General features: G+C 48.7%; 1 protein-coding gene across 4 annotated transcripts in view; it reads left to right on the forward strand.

Annotated features, from left to right (window-relative positions):
* Positions 1 to 15,527, forward strand: part of ATF6 (activating transcription factor 6) — a 342,143-nt gene that overhangs the window by 20,765 nt on the left and 305,851 nt on the right. The gene's annotated exons all lie outside the window — the stretch shown is intronic.

A 15,527-nucleotide genomic window follows, 5' to 3' on the forward strand; every position in this document is an offset into this window, starting at 1 on the left:
AAGCAGGAGTGGAGTTGGGACACTCATAGTTTCCTAAGATCTATTAAAAATAAAAATCGTAGGATTATGTGCAGAGGTGGGTTTTGAGGAGAGGTTGGCTGCATGGCAAACAGGTTTAGAGAGGCAGTTTCAGGCGAGGAAGCAGTACATGAGAAGGGAGGAAAGAGCATGTGGAGGGAATCAGAGTTGATGGGTCTGCCAGCTTTGCTTGTGATAACAAATGGTCTAGGCAAGGTTAACAGAGTGCTTTTGTTTATCCTTTCTCATAATAAAAGACCAAGAGGACATTCCACAGAATTGATTGAAGTGATTAAATGATACTTAAAAAGAGAAAAAAGAAAATGCTGTTCTACCCCCTGCATAATGACCATGTGTCAAGGTTGAATCCCCACTCTGTCACTCCGAGTGCAGAAGTGGGGGCCTGCAAGGATGTTAAAAATTAATACTTGCCACTTCAGGCTTGTATTAAACTCCCAGGCTTCTCTCTGACCTTGGCTTGGTAAACGCTGCCACTATCCAAATGCAAAAAAACCCCTTTGAACCCAGGAAGGAGCACTTGGGAATTTCTCCCTGTGGGGTACCCTCAAGCCCTTTCACCCCACCCTCCGGGGAAGAGCTGAGAAAAGAAACAAAGGAAATTAACTGTGACTATCAGCTAATCAAACAACATGCACAAACCTCTTAGGACACCAAAAATCCAATCCTGTTATTAAAAAAGGTAAATTTTATTAAAAACAAAAAGGAAAACAATACATCTGGAATTTAGGCTTTTGGCTAGATCTTAAAAGGAACAATTACAAAAATTAAGCACCCAAAATAGCTTTCTTGGGGGTTCAGCTTAAAGGTTACAAGCAAACAAAAGCATCTGGAATTAGCACAGAGGAGATCCACAAGCCTTAAAAAATAAACAGAAATAAAGCTGATTGCATCTAGCTAAACATTCTGATCTACTTACACATTTGGAGTTCAGATAAGTATTTCTAGGTATGACCTGATGATTTATGATCATACCTGGCTTAAAGCTGCTTACAGCATTGCTGCCCTGTCCCTCCAGCCCAAAGAACAACAGACAAAAGGGAAACTCTCTTTCCCAAATTTAAAAGTTCTAGCCTTCCCACTGGTTCTTTTGGTCAGGTGCCCACTCCTTTTCTTTTACCTGTGGGCTTGTTAACCCTTTACAGGTAAAGCAAACAGAGAACAGACCAAGAGGGATTTTATAGCGAACTGGCTGTCTGGGTGTCCATAAAAGGGAGCTCCCCCCACTTTATTTATCACACCATGTGTAACTCACTGCCCCAGAAATCAGAGCCCAAGAATTTCGTAGCATCCAGAAAATAAGAGACATTTGTATGAATAATGAAAATATCCACAGTTAGGTTAGCGTTACAAACCTCCTTCAAAAACAGTGAGGAGTCCTTGTGGCACCTTAGAGACTAACAAATTTTTTGGGCATAAGCTTTCATGGTCTATAACCCACTTCATCAGATGCATGGAGTGAAAAAAAAGTAGGCAGTTATAAATATACAGCACATGAAAAGATGGGAATTGCCTTATCAAGTGGGCAGGTCAGTGTTAACGAGGCCAATTCAATTAGGGTGGATGTGGCCCATTCCCAACAGTTGGCAAGAAGGGGTGAATATCAAAAGAGGGATAACGCACTACAAAAGAAATTTTCCCTCAAGAATTCATAACGTGAAACTATTATTAATTTTAATTTTGGTGCATGTTTTGATAATGAAAGCTTCTTACTAGCAAAAGAACTGGAACTATTATTTCAGTTCAGATGGGCCACCAAATAGGTATCAGAGGTTGCTGACTGGTCACACCCAGCCCCGTGCCAGCTTTGAACTAGCGAACTAGAGAGGAAAGAAAAGGAGTACTTGTGGCACCTTAGAGACTAACCAATTTATTTGAGCATAAGCTTTCGTGAGCTACAGCTCACTTCATCGGATGCAGTGAGCTGTAGCTCACGAAAGCTTATGCTCAAATAAATTGGTTAGTCTCTAAGGTGCCACAAGTACTCCTTTTCTTTTTGCGAATACAGACTAACACGGCTGTTACTCTGAAACCTGTCATTAGAGAGGAAAGGTTCCTTATCCCATTAACAGTCCCCTAAGCTCTGCATTCTTGGGTTTGGCTGCCATACTTGCTCTGTTATTTGCTGAAGTGGGCTCAGTCTTCATTGACAAGCTCAGAGCTGTATTTTATCCTCTTGCAAATTCAGAACAGACATTGTGTGGAATGGCCACTGATTCTCTGAAACTGTCTCAAGTAGTTGCATATTTTGACCAGCAGATGGCGAAAAATACTTGCAGTTCAGCAGCTGTTTGAACTAAAAATGCTTTGAATGCAAGTAACGGGAAATGTGAAAACTTGTTTTGTGTGTGTGTGTGTAAATGCTTTGGTAGAGATCTAAGGAAATATGTCTTCACTATTGATTGCTTTTCCACTAGGAGTTAGGCTAAAGCCAGAGAGACTGGCAGAAAGTTTTTGTCAGGTATGATTTGCCTAAATTATCAGACTGCCTGAACTACAAGTTCACTTTCTAGTTGGGGTAATACAGCCCTTAATCCTTTCGAAGTACTTGTCCTATGAGATGCAATGCATTTCAGTAGTATCTGGAATAAAATGGTGAAAAGATCCCTTTCTGTAAGAGTGGAAATATGACAGTGGTGAGAAGGGGTACTACTTGGCCCTTGTGAACAAGTGTTAACATAAGATCAGCTTCCCCCTTCCGTGGCATAGGTGGTATGAATGTGGCTTGGGGAGGGCATGTGGGGAGGGAATATCATTTGGGAGGTCAGGATCCACACCCAGGGCTCATGCCGAAATTTTCTGTTTGCTTTCTGATTGTAAACTTTGTCATAAACTCTTGAGGAAGAAAAGTCTTCTGTGGAGCCATTCCCCTAGCTTACAGGGTGTCCTTAGCCAAAATTCCACCTATCTACTGCAGTGGGCAATTGTTGGCTGGTATTCTCCACCTCTGGGGTGGCTGAATTTCAGTACTGCAGAGCACTAGGATCTTGAGATTAAAGGTGCTAGAGAAATCAGGAAGCAACCGGAAGAACTGACTAGTTAGATCAGATTTGCTAACTTATGGTAAGCAGCCTGTGTTTGTAAATCAGAGTTGTTTAGACCCTGGGCTGCTTCTTGAGTCACAAATAGGAGCTCAGGTGAAGAGAGGTTTTTCCTTCTGCATTTGGTGTAGTATGACCTTTGATTTTGGTTACAGATCTTCTTAATCTAATTAGTATTACAGCAGTGCTTAGAGGCTAGGGCCCATTTTGCCAGGCACTGTACAAATATATAATGTGTGGACCTTTATATTGTCATTTGTTTTACCATAGTGCCTAGTCACCTTCGTCATGGCCTGGGACCCCATTGTGCTAGGTGCTGTACAAGGCACAACAGACAGACAGACGGAGTGATTACAGTGAGATTGGTCAGCATTATGGGCAGTGGTCTCAGGACACCAGTGGCTTAACTGTTGTCAAGATGTTTGTAGATATCACAGCAAAGTAGTTTTAGGGAGAGATTTGAAGGAGGATAGTGAGGTGGCTTTATGGACATTTATGGGGAGCTCCTCCCAAGCATGAGCAGCAGCGTGGGAGAAAGCACGGGGATGCTTACTTGAAAATTTAACAAGAGGGCAATGGAAGATGGGATCATGGGCCAATTGGAGGTATGAGTCAACATCTCAATAGTGAGTGACACAATAGATGTGGGGGGTGGGGAGGGAAGAGAGGATATGACATTCTGGAGTGCATTCCAGCCCAGTGAGAAGCTGTGTCACTCTTGCCCTGCAACCTGCGGTACCTCATCATGCTTTGCTGCTGTAGCTTGCAACCTGGTGTCTGTGCATAGCTGCAGCTTTCCAGCACATTAAATGTTTTAATTTAATAACTGTACAGGAGGGGGCAAAGAGTTGGGAAGAATGAGACACAGAAAGATGTAAACTCTGATTAAACAATAATAAAACTAGTACACTGGGAAACTACAAAGACATGAAGCAACTTAAAGTATCTCCGACTTCCTTATGATCACCATCTTATTTTCTACACCATCTTATGTTCATAGGGATTCCCAAGTGGCTAACAAACATTACTGTTGGATTCTGGCTCCAAGCCTTTACCCAGAGCCGTGTGGACTATGCTGAGCACTGATCAGTGCAATCATACAACAGCAGAAACCATAGCCCTGCCATTAAAGTGACTGTCCTACAGATTTGGGATCTCTCTCAATCATTCTCTGATTTGTGGGTCTCAAAAGTTGTCCCTTTTTTATCTTATGAGACTTAGAGAATAAGTCCCCCCCCCAGTAGTTTAAAATTGGGGACCAGCTTCTGAAAAGGAGGTGGGGAGAAATATTGAGGTCTTGACTATAGGGTTGCCAGGTGTCAGTTTTTTGACCGGAATGCCCGGTCAAAAAGGGACCCTAGTGGCTCCGGTCAGCACTGCTGACCGGGCCATTAAAAGTCCAGTCGGCAGTGCAGTGGGGCTAAGGCAGGCTCCCTGCCTGTTGTGGCTCCGTGTGGCTTCCGGAAGCAGAGGCATGTCCCCCCTCTGCGTCCTACGTGTAGGGACAGCCAAGGGACTCCGCACGCTGCTCCTGCCCCAAGTGCCAGCTCCGCAGCTCCCATTGGTTGCCAGTGGGAGCTGCAGGGATGGTGCCTGTGGACCAGGCAGCTGACAGAGTCATCTGGCCGTGCCTCTGCATAGGAGCCGAAGCGGGGACATGCCGCTGCTTCTGGGAGCCACCTGAGGAAAGCGCCACCTGGAGCCTGCACCCCCTCCCACGCCCCAGCCATGATCCCCCTCCCACCTTCTGAACTCCTCAGCCACAATCTGGAGCACCCTCCTGCACCCCAAACTCCTCATTCCCCGCCCCACCTCAGAGCCCACACCCCCCGCCGGAGCCCTCACCCCCTCTGCACTCCAACCCCCTGCACCAGTCGGGAGCCCCCTCCTGCACCCCAAACCTCTCAGCCCCAGCCCGGAGCCCCCTCCTGCACCCCAAACTCCTTATCGTTGGCCCCACCCCAGAGCCTGCACCCTCAGATGGAGCCCTCAGTGCTCCCCCACCCCAACCCCCTGCACCAGTCTGGATCCCCATCCTGCACTCCAAACCACTCATGCCCAGCCTGGAGCCCCCTCCTGCACCCCAAACCCATCATCCCTGGTCCCACCCCAGACCCCTCACCCCCAGCGGAGCCCTCACTCCCTCCCACATCCCAATCACTGCCTCAGCCTGGAGCCCCCTCCCGCACCCTGAAGGCCTCATCCCCTTCTACTACCCAACCCTCTGAGCCAGCCCAGTGAAAATGAGCGAGTGAGTGAGGGTGGGGAGAGCGAGTGACAGAGGGAGAGGGGGATGGGGTGAGTGGGGGCGGGGCCTCGGAGAATGGGTGGGGCCTTGGAGGAGGCGTGGGGCAGGGGGCGGGGCAAAGGTGTTTAGTTTTGTGTGAGTAGAAAGTTGGCAACCCTACTTGACTAGTGAGTAAGTGGGGCAATCAGCAGTAATCATTACACTGTAAGACCCGGTTCCAGAATTCTTATCTTGTCATGTCATCCGCTGAGCGCTGCAGTTCTGGACTGTGCTGGAAGGGGTCTAGTTCTGAAATGGAAAATGTACTTCAGGGAGTCAGTGCATATTCCCACTTATGGATCCGTGGTGTCTGCGCCTCAGTGATCTGGAACCTTCTGGAAAACTGCCAATTTGGGCTCACTCACTTGTTTTAGGATTCTTACTAAGGGTGTCTGCACTGCGGTCAGAGGTATGATTGCGGAATGGGTTTGCATTTCTGCACGAGCTTTAATCTAGCTAGTACAGGTAAAAATAGCAGCGAAGGCATGGTACAAATTTCAGCATGGGCTAGCAGTGCAAGTACTATATAGACTATAAGGTGGATAGAAAGTTGGCTAGATTGTCGGGCTCAACGGGTAGTGATCAATGGCTCCATGTCTAGTTGGCAGCCAGTATCAAGTGGAGTGCCCCAAGGGTCGGTCCTGGGGCCGGTTTTGTTCAATAGCTTCATAAATGATCTGAAGGATGGTGTGGATTGCACCCTCAGCAAGTTTGCAGATGTCACTAAACTGGGAGGAGAGGTAGATACGCTGGAGGGTAGGGATAGGATACAGAGGGCCCTAGACAAATTGAGGATTGGGCCAAAAGAAATCTGATGAGGTTCAACAAGGACAAATGCAGAGTCCTGCACTTAGGATGCAAGAATCCCATGCACCGCTACAGAGTAGGGACCGAATGGCTCGGCAGCAGTTTTGCAGAAAAGGACCTCGGGGTTACAGTGGACGAGAAGCTGGATCTGAGTCAACAGTGTGCCCTTGTTGCCAAGAAGGCCAGTGGCATTTTGGGATGTATATGTAGGGGCATTGCCAGCAGATCGAAGGACGTGATCGTTCCCCTCTAATCGACATTGGTGAGGCCTCATCTGGAGTACTGTGTCCAGTTTTGGGCCCCACACTACAGGAAGGATGTGGAAAAATTGGAGAGAGTCCAGCGAAGGGCAACAAAAATGATTAGGGGACTGGAACACATGAGTTATGAGGAGAGGCTGAGGGAAGTGGGATTGTTTAGTCTGAGGAAGAGAAGAATGAGGGGGGATTTGATAGCTGCTTTCAACTACCTGAAAGGGGGGTTCCAAAGAGGATGGATCTAGACTGTTCTCAGTGGTAGCTGATGACAGAACAAGGAGTAATGGTCTCAAGTTGCAGTGGGGGAGGTTTAGGTTGGATATTAGGAAAAACTTTTTCACTAGGAGGGTGGTGAAAGACTGGAATGCGTTACCTAGGGAGGTGGTAGAATCTCCTTCCTTAGAAGTTTTTAAGGTCAGTCTTAACAAAGCCCTGTCTGGGATGCTTTAGATGGGGATTGGTCCTGCTTTGAGCAGGGGGTTGGACTAGATGACCTCCTGAGGTCCCTTCCAACCCTGATATTCTATGATTCTATGATTCTAAGCCCATGTTGTCACGGCTACACTAGTATTTTTAGCTGTGCTAGCTAGATTAAAGCTACTACTGGTATTCCAACCCGGGCTGCAAGCACACCTCTGATTGCAGTGTAGACATATCCTGAGTCTAGATAACTTAGGAAATTTTAGAGCTTTTGTAAGTTGTTAAAGTAATTTTGTCTATTTTTAGTTTTACCTTGATGCCCTTTTAGGGCTTTAAATGGAGCACTTCCTGCTGTAGGACCTTTCCCAAGATGGATGCAGGTGCCCAATCGCTCTTTGGCTCAGAGACATACCCTCCAGACAGATATAGTCGCCTAGTCTTCACTCTCCCCAAGCCTGTCTCAAGCCCCACTTGTCAGTCCCAGAACTACAGATTCAATGTGGACAATCTTGACCTGATGTTCACCATATCTCCAAAGATCCCAAAGCAGATAAGTTGGTGGAGCCCCACAGAATACAGTTTAAGATGGGTCCCCTGCATTCCTCCAGCTACCTCAGCAAAAGCAGTCCAGATACATCCAAGCTGGACTATGGCGTGCACTGCCAGAGACTTTGGAATCAATGGGGAACCAATCTGCTAGAACTGTGAGCCATCCCATGGGCCCAGAAATGCATCCTACCTCAGCTTATAGGAAAAGTAGAACAGATGGACAACAGATGTTTATGCTTGCTGTCCATAAGCAAGAAAGTGCTTGTTCCGAGACCGTGTGCAAGGAAGTGGCAAATTCATGGAGTTGTGAATATAGCACAACATCTATCTGGTATTGCTGCATCTATCAAGGGAGGATGATCTGGCAGATAGGATTTCCTGGAGGACTTAGGAAAAGCATGAATAGTCTCTCAAACAGCCTTTGTGGTCAAACTCCTATTCAGCAAGTGGGGTCTTCCCCTTTACTCTTTGCTACCAGGACCAACTCTGTGTCCCTTGCAGTGCTCTTGATGAGGGATAGCAAAGGGGCCTTCTGTGAGTGTCGAACACACAGCTCCAGCACACAGTCCTGCTGATTCCACTGGTTCCTCAACTGCTCAGGAAATTGGGACCAGACGGGGCCTGGGTGATCCTGATAGCCCCAGCATGGGCCAGAAATTTCTGGTACCCAGAGCAGACCTGTAATCTTCCTCTGTACCACCCAGTGTCACAAAAGCTCTGGTCACAGGACATTACAACCTGATCCTCAGTCTCTTCATCTGGCTGCCTGTGCTATGAGATGAATTGTTCTGCTCTGCTGAAGTGTAGACTCTCCAGCAAATATGCCATTCTCAAGCATTACACTGAAGTGGAAGAAGGATTGGCATATGGGCAGTTAACAGCAATTTATGCAGCACACACATTAATTTACTGCATCTCTAGAACCAAGGTTTTTTTAGCATCCATTAGAGTGCACTTGTCTGCAGTTTCTGCTTTTCACTGTCCGGTTGAGGGAGTCTCCATTCTTGTCACTTGATGTCACTTGACTGACTCCTAAAGGGAGTGCCCAATTTGTATCCACTGGTCAGAGACCAAGTGCCAACATGGGACTTAAACCTACTATTCACCAGACTTGTGACAAAAGTTCTTCAAGCCCTTAAGAATGCTGCTTGTAGCTCCTCTCTGTAAAAACAGCCTTTCCAGTGGCCATTTTTTTGCCACACAGGGTCAATGAATGTACTACTGTGATCACTTACTCCATTACTTCAAGTGGCAGAGATTTGTGTGGTTATCTAGGCCCACTTATTCATCAAAATTAACTCAACTGCTGATGAGACACGTGGGTGTCAGTATGATGCCACATAATGGAATTTTATTTTTCCAGTTTGCTCTTTTAAAAACCAAAGAAATTAGACAAACATGCAGTAAAAGCACATTAATAAGGTTGCAAAGGCAAGCACTCAAGGTAGGAAATGTCATGCAACCTTAATTTGGCCCCCTTGTGTGTATCCAATATGGCATAATCTATAACCACATGATCACATACTATTTTTTCCCTGCGGGATCCTGCCTCATTCAGTGCACAGGATCGATCTGCCTTTTGCGTGAATCAGGGCTGTGCAGTGAAGGAGGCTGCTGTCTGTACGAGCCCTCCCCCATTTGTTGCAGGAGTTGGAAGGTGTGTAGTGAATGAGACAGCGGGTTGCAGAAAGAGAAGGGATGGTCTCAGGGTTAAGGCAGTTGAATGCAGCCCTGGATAATTGGATTCTATTCCTGCCTCTGCCCCAGAGTTCCTGTGTAATAATATCAGTCAAGTCACTTAAACAAACTTTTCCCAGGTGGTCACTAATTTGGGCAGCCAGAAAGTGAGGCACCCACTAGTTCAGGGTCTGATTTGCAGACATACTGAGAACTCACACTTGCAACTGAGTTCAGTAGGAGCTTTGAACATATGAAGTGCTGTATGTGCTAAGTTCTCTGAAAAACCAGTCTTAGGTGTCTCAAATGGGGCACCTGAAGTTAGTGGATACTTTTTACATTAACAAATTCATGAATTTCCTTGTCTGTATTTCCTTAATGCCTCAGTTCCCCATCTGTACAATGGGGATAATACTCCCTCCTCTCATAGGGGCATATTAATATTTGTGAAGCACTTGGATACTGTAGTGATCACCATAGAAAACCCCATGAGGAAATGAATAGTTCTGTCTTCAGAGCAGTGGCTGGCCGTACATTAAAACAAAATATTGAATAGCTGCTCATTATTTCAGCAGCGTTCGTCCCATGCACTGAATGACGTAGGGGTCCTCTTTACTACTGACCAGATTTCACACACCACAGTACATTTATTTAGGAAAAAAGCAATACGGTGAAAAACGTATCCTGAAACAGTAAGTCTTCACACATGCTAAGTGCATCAGGTGTGACCTATCTTCCACATCTAAACCTGGGCAGTTCCAGTCCTTCCAATCCTTCTAGCGGGGTTTTGCCCACTTGGTTACAATCTCATGTCACTTTTTGGATCAGAATGAGGGACTCTGAGGCAGTTCAGGCTTTTCCTCTATGCCCTTTCTTTGCCTCCTGGGTGGGAGGGATAGCTCAGTGGTTTGAGCATTGGCCTGCTAAACCCAGGGTTGTGAGTTCAATCCTTGAGGTGGCCGTTTAGGAATCTAGGGCAAAAACTGGGGATTGGTCCTGCTTTGCGCAGGGGGTTGGACTAGATGACCTGCTGAGGTCCCTTCCAACCCTGATATTCTATGATTCTGAACCTGTATGTTCAATTTCCCCCAAGGGATGGTACTTCTTTGGAATTGTCCTGGGATCTGCAGTAAATACCAATCTTCCCCCTTCCTTTTCCTCCCCATGCACCAATTTTAGTTCCTGGAGGAAGCTTAGTAACCTCCCCCATCAAAGCTGAACATTGTATTCTAGCTCCAAAGATGCATAAACTTTAGTTATCTATAAATGTTATACACCTCTACCCCGATATAACGGGACCCGATATAACGCAGGTTCGCGTACAACGCGGTAAAGCTCCAACATACTGCTCTGAGCAGCACGTTAAGGGTGCTGGGCCAGGGCCGAAGGGTTGGATAAGGGGCAGAGGGTCTCAGGGGTGGTCAGGGGCTCCCTCACCAGGGTTTGGGAGACAGGAGCTGGGGGGGCACTTTTTTGGGGGCCCGCAGTCCCAGAGTGGCCCGGGGGATTAGCGAGGGGCCAGGAGCAGCCCGCTTCGGTTCCCCAGCCCCAGCCGTGTCACTTGGAGGAGGGGGCTTGGGGGAAGGGATCCCCCCCGCACTCACCAGCAGCGGTGGAAGTGGAGTGGCCTGGCCCCAGCCCGCTCCACTCCGCCAGCTCCCAGCCATGGCGCTCCGCTTCCTGCCGCTGGTGAGTGCGGGACCTTTCCTCAATCCCCCCCCAGCGACACGGCTGGGGCCGGGGCAAGGAAAGCAGAGCGGGCTGGGGCTGCGTCAATCTGCTTCCCGCCGCCAGTGAGTGCGGAGGGTGTCCTTTCCTCAGCCTCCCCGCACTCACCGGTGGTGGGAAGCGGAGTAGCCCACCCAGCCCCAGCCTGCTCCACTCCACCAGCTCCCAGCTGCAGCGCTCCGCTTCCTGCCGCAGGAGAGTGTGGGGGGCATCTTTTCCCCAACCTCCCCACACTCACCGGCAGTGGGAAGCAGAGTGCCGCAGCTGGGAGGTGGTGGAGTGAAGTGGACTGGGGCCGTGTTGCTCCGCTTCCCGCCGCTGCTGCTGAGTGCCTGTTAGGGGGCGGGGTGTGTGGATGGGGGTCGGAGCAGCCGGGACAAAAAGCAGGGGAGTTGGGTAGGGGGTGGGGTCCTGGGGAAGATTAGGGACGGGGGTCACTGGAGGGGGCGGTCAGGGAACAAGGAGCAGGGGGGGCCAAAGCAAGTTCGATATAACGCGGTCTTACCTATAACGTGGTGAGATTTTTTGTCTCCTGAGGACTGCGTTATATTGGGGTAGAGGTGTATCAATATTCCTCAGCCAATAGCACTGGGCAATCTCAGCAGTCTTCTGAAGTTTCCACACTTCTAAGGTTTCAAGTTGTGCAGTGATTGATTTGAATTAAATCAGTTTTTCTACCGATTTAAATTGGTTGAAAAACTGCTTGCAAACTGTCCTTTATGCTATTTTTAATGGAGGCCTAGATTTTGGAGAGCAAGACGATAGCATGAAACAGTGTTGCCTGATCATGTGTTAATTTGCATTCTGTGGTTTGGCAGGGTTCTGTCTTGTGACCAGTCCCAGAAATATTAACAGTTATTACAGGGCCTCCAGTGCGCACGAAGGAGAAAGCTACGTTTAGGAATGGCGTTCTGTCCCTGTAATGTTTTTTTAGTGCAGTTGGCAAAATCACAAACACTCCAGCCCAGCAAAATAGATAAATAATATAAGATGGTCAGAGTGTCTCATGTCTGAGCATCCATATACTTTCACCATCTCTTGCAGAAAAAGCCCATCATCACCCCCAGCATCATCACCTGGGGTTGTCATTCTGCCATCTCCCAGGGCACACAGGCTGGGATGCAGCTTTTATATTGTGTTATGCTGACTCCCACTATGCATATTCAGTAGAGGTTTCAGCCCCTTTTCCTTATTTGTATTTCCTTACCCTACTAATGTTGGGGTGCCCTTCTCCCGTAGGTTACTAGTCCTTTTACCTCAAGCTTATTAGCTTGTATGTCAATTAGTTACCATGGCATTCTTGTGGTCTGACATCTCCTGCTGCTCCAAACTTAGCATATCTCAATCTGATATTAACTGGCATCTTGTGGTTACCTGTCTGCACTTCAGTCACACTTGTTTATTACAGCATTCCATCTTGTGTTACACCTCTACCCCATATAACGCGGTCCTCGGGAGACAAAAAATCTCACCGTGTTATGGGTGAGACCGCGTTATATTGAACTTGCTTTGGCCCCCCTTGTTCCCTGACCGCCCCCTCCAGAGACCCCCATCCCTATTCATCCCCAGGACCCCACCCCCTACCCCTGCTCTCTGTCCCCTAACTGCCCCGACCCTGATCCACACCCCGTGCCCCCTGAGAGGCACTCACCGGCAGCGGTGGGAAGCGGAGCAACGCAGCCCCAGCCCGCTCCACTCCGCCACCTCCCAGCTGCGGCATTGCGCTTCCCACCGCCAGTGAGTGTGGGGAGGTTGGGGAAAGGACGCCCCCCCATACTCACCTGTGGCGGGAAGCGGAGCGCTGCAGCTGGGAGCTGGCAGAGTGGAGTGGGCTGGGGCCAGGCTACTCCACTTCCGCCGCTGCTGGTGAGTGCAGGGGGGATCCCTTCCCCCAAGCCCCCTCCCCTGAGTGACACGACTGGGGCTGGGGAAGTGGAGCGGGCTGCTCCTGGCCCCCCGCTAATCCCCCGGGCCACTCTGGGACTGCGGGCCCCCCAAAAAGTGCCCCCCCCCAGCTCCTGCCTCCCAGACTCTGGGCGGTCAGGGGCTCCCCCACCCCGAGACCCTCTGCTCCTTATCCAGCCCCTCGGTCCTGGCCCAGCACCCTTAACGTGCTGCTCAGAGCAGCGTGTTGGAGCATTACCGTGTTGTATGCAAACCCGCGTTATATCGGGTCGCGTTATATCGGAGTAGAGGTTTATCTTGTGATCTAGGATTACTCCAGGTTATCTGTTTATGCTTTTTGGGCCTTATGCCTTGATTAGTTTAGCTAAGCTATTGTACAGTAACTCCTCTCTTAATGTTGTAGTTATGTTCCTGAAAAATGCGACTTTATGCAAAATGATGTCAAGTGAATCCAATTTCCCCATAAGAATTAATGTTAATAGTGGGGGTTAGGTTCCAGGGACATTTTTTTCACCAGACAAAAGACATTATATACATATACAGTATAAGTTTTAAACAGTTTTAAACAGTTTTAAACAAACAGTTTAATATTGTACACAGCAATGAATGATTATAAAGCTTGGTTGAGGTTGTGGAGTAAGAGGGTGGAATATTTTCCAGGGAATGCCTTTCTGCTAAATGATGAGCTAGCACTCGGCTGAGCCTGCAAGGGTTAATATGCTGCTGTTAATGTAGCCTCACACTCTACAAGGCAGCACTTTAGCTGTATGTCCCCCCACTGCCGTGCAGATGCAGGGCAGTAGCTGCAAACACTTCCCTGCAAAAACTGAACATGATGATGAACCCACGCTATCCAGCTGGAGCACACCACTTCCTCCTCCTGACAGCACATGCATAGCTGCACAGGTGCTGACTTTCCAAAGTGCTGGGGGGTGCATGCATGAGTGAGAGAGAGAGACGTGCATTGCCCCTTTAAGTATGCTGACCGCACTTCAAGTACGTTGCCCTTTTAAACAGATCAGCCAGTTCAGACCGGAAGCAATAGCTTCCTGCAAGCTCCCCCCATTCTGTCCCCAGCCATGTGACTGTCCCCTCCTATGCTTTGTGGAGAGGAGGTATGGAGCAGGGATGGGGGGAGCAGGAACAGGGGGACATCCTGACATCAGCACCCCTCTCCCCTCATCCCCTAGCAAGCAGGAAGCTCCCGGGAGCAGCTCCAAGGTAGAGGGCAGGTCAGGAGAAGCATGGCAGTGGGGGGACATACAGCTAAACTGCTGCAGCTGCTGAGCTGGGAATTTTGTGGAGCTGATGGGGGGGGGGCTGCTGGCCCCCCCTGGTTCTAATCCCCACGAGGAGGGGCTGCTCTTCCAGAGAATCCTGCAAGCAGTAGACAAAGCAGGCAGCTGCCAAACAAGTTATAAGGGAGCATTGCACAACTTTAAACTAGCATGTTTCCTAATTGATCAGCAACGTATCAACGAAACAATGTTAACCAGGATGACTTTAAGTGAGGAGTTACTGTACTACAGGCCTTGAGGCTTGTAGGCTGTATGCATTCCTGCCTTAACTTATACCAATGCCTGTATCTATAGGCTGCAGCCTGTGCCAATGTGCTGTGCCACTGAGTACCGGCTCAGTTTGAGCCATGTCCTTGAGGAGGCAAGGATTTACCCTGTTCTCAGACACAATGGCACTGACTTTATGTGGATGCATAACCAGAACTAGTAAAAGGGACCATTAAGTGGCCCTTGGAGAAGAAACACCTAACTCTAACAATAATGCACTGCAGAATCCCCAGTGCTTACATAACTGAGTATTCTTAACTTAACCACCCAACTCTCCCCCCCCCACCCCGCCGTTTGTAGTAGCTGATGCTTCGGTGCAATGCAAGCTCAGGGTGGTGAATGCTGGTCCTTGCTGTGTCTCCAGCTGTCTGTTTCTGTGACTGCTGTGCTAGTAAGATTTCCTTCACAGGTCTGAGCTGCTCGTACAACCACAGCCAGGCTGAAAACCTCTCTTGCTCCCTGGGCCATCTCCTTACTTGGGGTTCAGGCTTCATTTGGCCCTGTTCCCTTCAGCAGCAGTAATATGTGCTCCTTGTTCAAACTTGTACAACCTTCTACCAACACTGCCCTGTGCCAGTCAGTTGGCCCACCGCCAACTAGATGGCGTGCAACCAACTGCTGTCCCCACATGGGCAGGGTTAATGTCCTGCTCTGGAGCACCATTCCCATCCTCCAATAGGATGTGGGCTGCCACAGCAAGTCAGGGTTAATTTTTTTTGTGCGGGTGGTGGGACAAGCTCCTTTTTCAGCTTACCCTCTAATTAATCAGGGCCCACTGGAGGCAGCAGTGGCTCTTTCCCATTACCAGTGTGAAGTGGGGGCTCCGCACAGCAGAGGTCCCTGCAGAAAGAGAGGTTGTTCGCCAATAAATGTAGTTCTTCAAGGGATGATTCCTCATGTTCACACTCCCCTCCTTCTTGGAGTTCCCTACATGTGGTTGGACTGGAGCTGAGGAGAGAGGAACTGAGGTGCTTAGGGCTAGCACCAACCTTTTTATAACCTCTGAACATTCAGTGCCTCGAAGTGATGTTTGTGCAAGCCCCAATGGAGCATTAGGTTCTGGATCATTGCAGTGCACTTGCCTTGAATCCCATGAGTGTGACTGTGCAGAGGAGACCCTCGAAGAGCTACATCTAATGGTAAGTAGCCTTTTTCCCCAGAGTTAAAGCACCTGTGTTCTATTCCTGGCTTTGCAACAGACTTCCTGTGGTATCCTTGGGCAAGTCACTTTGTCTGTCTGTGCCATGGTGTCTCC

This window comes from Natator depressus, chromosome 8 (assembly GCF_965152275.1).
Source record: "Natator depressus isolate rNatDep1 chromosome 8, rNatDep2.hap1, whole genome shotgun sequence".
Classification (NCBI taxonomy): Eukaryota; Metazoa; Chordata; order Testudines; family Cheloniidae; genus Natator; species Natator depressus.